Here is a 7958-nt window from a genome sequence, read left to right as displayed (position 1 = left end):
CCCCAAAAAGCTTGCTGGTCCCTAGTCACCCAAACAGTGTAGATTGAAGATTTGCCTAACCAGGGTGTTCTTTAGTGGAACAGTTGATGCTCCGCAGTGCTGTGGATCTAGTGGTTGTGCGGCACCAAAGTTCAAAGTTGTAAGTGCCGTTCCATTGCTTATGTGGTATGATGGTGCATAGAAGAGGTCGGGGTGCATGCAAGTTTCTGGAGGAGAAGTGAGTCAGCAGAAAAGAAAGAGCAAGAGAGGGCTCGGGTATGCATAACTTCCCCATATGCTCATAGATATGCATGGATTTAAATGAAGGGTGAGGAACCTCAGGCCAGGGGGGGAGCAGCCCCCCTCACCAGGCCTCTTGATATGGTCCTCTATCAGACCCTCCAAGTGTCCCTATTTTCCAGGGACAGTCCTGGATTTACAGATGCTGTCCCAGTTTCTGATTTGATCCCAGAATGTCCCGCTTTTCCTTAGGACGTCCCTATTTTCATCGGAGAAATATTGGAGGGCATGGAGTTGCGCGAACCCTGAGATAAGTAACTATGCAACCTTTAGAAGACACCTGAAGGCAGCCCTGCATAGGGAAGTTTCTAAACATTTACCGTGGTACCTCTGGGTGCAAATGGGATCCATTCCGGAGCCCCGTTCGCATCCTGAAGCGAACGCAACCTGCTTATGCACGTGCACGGGTCGCGATTCACCGCTTCTGCACATGTGCGTGACGTCATGTTAAGATTCTGCGCATGCGCAAGCGGCGAAACCCAGAAGTAACGCATTCCATTACTTCTGGGTCGCCGTGGAGTGCAACCCGAAAAGGCTCAACCTGAAGCATATTCAACCCAAGGTATGACTGTAATGCTTTACATATGTTGGAAGCTGCTCAGAGTGGCTGGGGCAACCCAGTCAGATGGGTGGGATATAAAAAAATAACATTATTATTATTATTGCGGAATAGGATGTCCCTTTTCCCATCGGAGAAATGTTGGAGGCTGTGCTCTATGGCTTCTCCATATGCCTCTGTGTTCTTTCCAGGATGTGTCTCCATCCTCAGACTAGGCCTCTCAAAAGCCCTGCTTCTTCTTGCTTTTTGTAAGGCTGGGGTGTGTCCTTGAACTCAGACACTGCCTCTTGCTTACCCAATTGGAGGATGGAGAAATGTACAAGGGGTCCGTGCATGTAGAAGCCAGCCCCGTTGCTCCACCCACTTTGACTCCGCCCACTGCTGGATGGAAGGTAGAGAGAGGCGTGTGAGTACACTGACATTTGTTGCTTCTTAGAATCATAGAATCATAGAGTTGGAAGAGACCACAAGGGCCATCGAATCCAACCCCCTGCCAAGCAGGAAACACCATCAGAGCACTCCTGACATATGGTTGTCAAGCCTCTGCTTAAAGACCTCCAAAGAAGGAGACTCCACCACACTCCTTGGCAGCAGATTCCACTGTCGAACAGCTCTTACTGTCAGGAAGTTCTTCCTAATGTTTAGGTGGAATCTTCTTTCTTGTAGTTTGGAACCATTGCTCCGTGTCTGCTTCTCTGGAGCAGCAGAAAACAACCTTTCTCCCTCCTCTATGTGACATCCTTTTATATATTTGAACATGGCTATCATATCACCCCTTAACCTCCTCTTCTCCAGGCTAAACATGCCCAGCTCCCTTAGCCGTTCCTCATAAGGCATCGTTTCCAGGCCTTTGACCATTTTGGTTGCCCTCTGGACACGTTCCAGTTTGTCAGTGTCCTTCTTGAACTGTGGTGCCCAGAACTGGACACAGTACTCCAGGTGAGGTCTGACCAGAGCAGAATACAGTGGCACTATTGCTTCCCTTGATCTAGATGCTATACTCCTATTGATGCAGCCCAGAATTGCATTGGCTTTTTTAGCTGCCACGTCACACTGTTGGCTCATGTCAAGTTTGTGGTCAACCAAGACTCCTAGATCCTTTTCACATGTACTGCTCTCAAGCCAGGTGTCACCCATCTTGTATTTGTGTCTCTCATTTTTTTTTTTTTGCCCAAGTGCAATACTTTACATTTCTCCCTGTTAAAATTCATCTTGTTTGTTTTGGCCCAGTTCTCTAATCTGTCAAGGTCATTTTGAAGTGTGATACTGTCTTCTGGGGTGTTAGCCACCCCTCCCAGTTTGGTGTCATCTGCAAATTTGATCAGGATGCCCTTGAGTCCATCATCCAAGTTGTTGATAAAGATGTTGAATAAGACCGGGCCCAAGACAGAACCCTGTGGCACCCCACTAGTCACTCTTCTCCAGGATGAAGAGGAACCATTGATGAGCACCCTTTGGGTTCGGTCAGTCAGCCAGTTACAAATCCACTGAGTGGTAGCATAGTCAAGACCGCATTTTACCAGCTTCTTTACAAAAATATCATGGGGCACCTTGTCAAATGCCTTGCTGAAATCAAGGTAGGCTACATCCACTGCGTTCCCTTCATCTACCAGGGTTGTAATTCTGTCAAAAAACGAGATCAGGTTAGTCTGACATGACTTATTTTTCAGAAATCCATGCTGACTATTGGTGATCACAGCATTCCTTTCTAGGTGCTCACAGACTGTTTGCTTAATGATCTGCTCCAGAATCTTCCCTGGTATTGATGTCAGACTGACTGGGCGGTAATTATTTGGGTCCTCTCTTTTCCCCTTGTTGAAAATAGGGAAAACATTTGCCCTCCTCCAGTCTGCCAGGACTTCGCCTGTTCTCCAGGAATTCTCAAAGATGATTGCCAGTGGTTCTGAGATCACATGTGCCAGTTCTTTTAATACTCTTGGATGCAGTTCATCTGGCCCTGGAGACTTGAATACATCTAAACTAGCTAAGTATTCTTGTACTATCTCCTTAGTTATTCTGGGCTGTGTTTCCTCTGCTGAATCATTTGCTCCTTGTACTCTCCTTCCCCCAATGGCATGTGGCGCCTGGAAGTGAAATATGGCCTTTGAGCTGAGAAAGGCCCCCCTCCCCTCCCTCCCCTCCCCAATTTCATCATAGTGGAAGCAAGATATTGACCAGGTAACCTCATACCCCTCAACCGTCCTGATTTGAATGGGACATCCTGGAATTACAGAAGCCATCTTGTCTTCTGACTGGATCCATCTTTTGGTCTGGTATTTTGGCACGAGTTAGCAGACTCCCACTAGAGCAGCAGACCAAAGGACGCTCCTTTTTTGGGTCTCTCTCATGAGTCAGCTGGTTCCCGCGAGAGCTCAGGACCAAATCCTGATTTTGATTGGTGGGATGTTGGAGTCTGCCTGCTCAATACCTGCTCCCCATCCCTGTTATCCTTCCTTAAGGTTCTTTTGCTATTTAAAACAGATTTGGGGCAGGCATCCCAAAGAAACAGAGGAAATGATGCCCTTTTAACAGAGGAAATATAAGACCCTCCTCCATAAATTCGGCCAGGTGGCCCCTAGCAGAAGACAAGAAAGACATGAGCAGAGCCAACAGCTCCATCTGCTGTGAAAGGGCCATAGTGCATGCAGAAGGCCACGTGGCCAATCCATGAGGACTCCCGATTTGGCTCTTGTCTTAAACCTTGGAGAGCCATTGACCCAGGTGAGAAACCTTAAGCCCAGGGACCAAATGTGGCCTCCTAGGGCTCTCTATTTGACCCTCAGAATTATCCCTCAGGCCACACACCCTCTCTGCAGGCCACACCCCTCGCTGGCCTTGCTATGCATCCCAAACGTTCTTGCCTGACTGAACTCTGATCATGCCTCTCACTTGTCTAGATCAGGGTTTCCCAAACTTGTTTTTGGACTACAATTCCCATGATGCCTGAGCGCTGGTCCTGCTAGCTAAGGATGATAGGAGATGTAGTACAACAGCAGCTGGAGAACCAAGTGTGGGGAACCCTGGTCTAGGTGGATAATAGGCAGGTGTGTGGCGGTTGCGTAGACATCATTGTGTAGAAATATGTATCAGTAGCTCCACCCTCTTTTGCCTCTGGCCACGCCCCCACTGGAGTGTGGCCCCTGGGAAGTTGCGTAGAAGTGAATGTGGCCCTTGGGTTACAAACTTTTCCCAACCCCTGCTTTAATGCTATGCCTGATGAGAGACAAGCATCCCCTTCTGAGCTTCTTTCAAGGGTTTCAAATAATAATAATAATAATAATAATAATAATAATAATAATAATTTATTATTATTCAACACTTTTGTGATTTAAAAGCAAGAGTCCGAGTGCTTCTGCGGGCTTGTGTGCAGCATCTCCAGAGTTCTGGTGTCTGCACAGCTCAAGCAAGAAATCCTGAGGTCAGCAGCAGCACTCAGTGGTTTCACCGAAGGCATCTCGAGAGCCAAACATAAAATGTTCCGATTTCAATTAAGTGCCAAAATGTTGCAACTACATCCTCATTACTTGTGCATGCTCCCATTACAAGGGACATATGACTTAGTTGTCTGCATCGTTGACCAGTGTTTGGACTCTGCTCTTCAACGTCAGTGGAATAAGAATTTAAGTACCCAATGAAGGGACAGACATCAAGTTCGGGGAAACCACGCAGGCAGGGGGGAAACCTTCACCCAAATCCTGGAGTTTAAATCGGGTCACTAGTTCCTCAATGCCCATGGTCAAAGTTGAGAGGAAAGATGGGGAGCATTTTCAGCCCAAAGGAGCACTGGAAACTGTTGTATTGTCTACACGGACTGGCAGCAACTCTCAAGGCTACACGAGTGTTCCGCTCACAACGAAGAGGCAAGATTTCTAGATTCCCTAAATGACTGTGCTTTTGAACAGCTGGTTCAGAAACCAACCAGAGGGAAGGCAACCCTGGACTTCACACTGAGTGGCGCCCAGGACCTGGTGTGAGATATCAGTGGGATTTCTCCAAACCCTACTTGGCGATGCCACTGGGGACTGAACCCAGGAATCTGCCTGCTCTGCTAATGAGCCACTGCCCTCCCACAAGGACTGTGTTGCCTCTTTGCACTGACATCATGCCAGAGGTGGGCAGGGGGACAAAGACAACAAGTAGATGAAGCAATGGTGTCTTCCAGCCACCCAACAGTCAAAGCTTTCTAGATGCATGCCTCTATCCACTTTGAGGACACATTCCAGTCTGGCAAAAACTCTTGGGGAGCAGAGCTGCTGAGGGGCGTGGCATTGGGAGAGTTCCAGGGGCCAGGCAGAGAGGTCTGGAGGGCCACATTCAGCCCTGAAGCTGAGGTTCCCCATCCCTGACATTCCCCATGCCTGATCTATGGGTTGAATTTGCACAGGAGTAGGGACACGGGTGGCACCGTGGATTAAACCACAGAGCCTAGGACTTGCCAATCAGAAGGTCGGTGGTTCAAATCCCCCACGATAGGGTGAGCTCTCGTTGCTCAGACTCCTGCCAACCTAGCAGCTCGAAAGCACGTCAAAGTGCAAGTAGATAAATAGGTACCGCTCCGGCGGGAAGGTAAATGGCATTTCTGTGCTCTGCTCTGGTCCGCCAGAAGCGGCTTAGTCATGCTGGCCACATGACCTGGAAGCTGTACGCTGGCTCCCTCAGCCAGTAAAGCGAGATGAGCGCCGCAACCCCAGAGTCGGTCACGACTGGACCTAATGGTCAGGGGTCCCTTTACCTAAAAGCAATATTTCTGAAGCCTGAAATTCTATTTTCTTTGTTTTCAGATGCTCCAGATATCTGCTGCCGCAAGTGTCATCTTACAACATGCCATTGCAATCGGCGTGTGAGAGAAAATTTGCAGTTGGTGTGTGGCATTTGTAGTTGTTCTAAGTGCTTGTCTTATAATCTTCAAAATCCACTGCATATGTGTAACTTCTGTGCACCCTCTGCTGGCCACAGCAAGTATTCCATGTGCAGGTTTTAATGCCAAAATAGTAGTTGAGGAATGCAAAACTACCTACTAAAAAAAAAAAAAAAAATCACCAGTCTGTTTCTTGGCAAATAGAATTGGTCTTGGGAAGGGTTAAAAGCCAACCAAAGCTCAAATGGCCTTCAAAAATACACACTTCTCCAAATTTTGTGGTGAAGCTCTCCAACAAAATCGTGTTCTCTGAGCCACTTTTAAAAAGCAAGGATTAGAAGAGGTTTCTGCCTGTCAATATCATTCATTTCAGATCCTCAGACAAAATAGATTATATATATATATAATCTCTACACTGTCCTTCTTTCCTCTGCTCCATAAACTGTTTAACCAGAAGGGGATGTTTAGCTAAGTGTAAGGAACAGTTTCTGACTAGCTGTGTGTACATTTACAACTTGGATTGTTCTTTGCAGGTCCAGACAGAAGAGGATGCAAACCCAGTTTACAGTATAATGTGCCCTCATTTTAAAGAAGAAAAGAGCATGGGCCTCTTGGGCAAGCTGTCTCCTCCACCTCCATTTTCCTGGCAAAGCCGATTTCATTCTCGCCACCGATAACCCCAAAATCTACTCTCCTTCACTGTTTCTCTGTCCTCCAATTTATTTTTATTCTCCCCCACTCCTCTCAAGGCTTCTGTCTTCCCAACACCCTAACCCTGTCAAAAGGAGGTTGCTTAGTTAACTTTGCATAACATAACTGGTCTTCCCTCTCACTGCTCCCCTAGTTAAAAAAACAAAACACCTCAACAAGAATTTTTATTCATCCAAGAAACAAGCAGCACCAGGACTAGACTCCATGGGGTGCTTTTAGAGTAAATCTCCTTGGGCTCACACTGATTTGTAAGCTTCACTGTTGATAAACTGTCTTGTGAAGAAACCTGCCACCCACCCATACCTTAAAGGTAATATGTTAATTCTTTCAATAACTAAGTAAGAGTAATAAAACAGGCAGAAATGTGTGAAGGAGGGCCAGGTCGGACCCACTCATGGGGCAAGGTGAGGCAACCACCTTAGGATCCACAGGGATGGCAGGATCCGGCCTCCAAGGAACACATCACCTGCTGCCGCTGCCGCTTCCCCCCACCCCTTGTTTCTGAGGTAGATCTTCACTCCCAGCTTCTTCCATGGTGGAAGGGTGCCATTTTGTGGTTTGCCTCAGGTGCCAAAATGTATTGGGGTGGCCTTGAGGGCTTTCCTGCTCACCCTCTTTCAATAACTGTAAATCAAAGGGGAAAGACCAAACCCCAATTCCCCCCCCCCTCTCTCTCTCTCACTCACTCACACACACACACACACACACACACACACACACTTAGTCACACCTGCACATAAAAGCCTTTTCTGCCTCTGAATATGATCCCATGTGAGCCCTCCTTCCAGTGACCCCCAAGGGACTACTCAGGCCTCGCATCCAACCTTCCCAGACTGGGCATCTGATCGGCCACTGTGGAAAAGGAAGCTGGATGAGGTGAGCCACTGGTCTTTGATCCAGCAGGGTCCCTCTTCTTATGTAGACAGTTGAGGTTTTCATGAGATGCCTTGGGTGCCTATAGCTGAAAGAGATTGCAGAAACCTTCCTGCATTAGCAACATTTTTTCCCTCTTCCCTACAAACCAAACTGGGCAGAAACCTTCTTATTCTTTGGAGGCCAAATCCAGCTTGTGGGCCTGTTTGGATCCAGAGCGAGACCCTTTGGGCCCAGCAAATGTAGTTGCAGCATTCAGCCCTAGAGTTTTGCAGCCTGCACCAACCTGATGCCCTCCAGATGTTGGTGGTCTACAACTCCCATCTATTGGAGGTACCAGGATGCTGAAGGCTGCTTTGTTGGAATCCAAAAACACAATGCACCCTACAGACTCGCAAAATATTCAGTTCCTTTATTTTCATTCATGAGAGGGAGAATCCTTGATTATGAATAATAATAATTATAATAATAATAATAATATAATAACATTAAAAATTCACAGGCCTGGCTCCGTTCCCAGCAGATCCGAGAAAGAAGACCAATATGTAAACAAAACTCACACCCTCGTATAATTTACTTTATGCCCCGGTCCCATTAAGATGCTGACGTTCCCACTGTTCCATCACACCTGCGTGGCAACAACGCACCAGGCTAGTCCAGTTACTTTTGGCACCTAAG

The 7958-nt window shown here is 47.3% G+C and overlaps 1 protein-coding gene across 1 annotated transcript in view; it reads right to left on the bottom strand.

The window, feature by feature from the left end:
• The window catches only part of LOC307205359 (serum amyloid P-component-like), a 95545-nt gene that overhangs the window by 25800 nt on the left and 61787 nt on the right, over nucleotides 1–7958 (bottom strand). The gene's annotated exons all lie outside the window — the stretch shown is intronic.

This window comes from Podarcis cretensis (genome assembly GCF_951804945.1).
Source record: "Podarcis cretensis genome assembly, chromosome: 16".
Lineage (NCBI taxonomy): Eukaryota > Metazoa > Chordata > Lepidosauria > Squamata > Lacertidae > Podarcis > Podarcis cretensis.
This window is presented reverse-complemented; position numbering and strand designations above follow the sequence as displayed.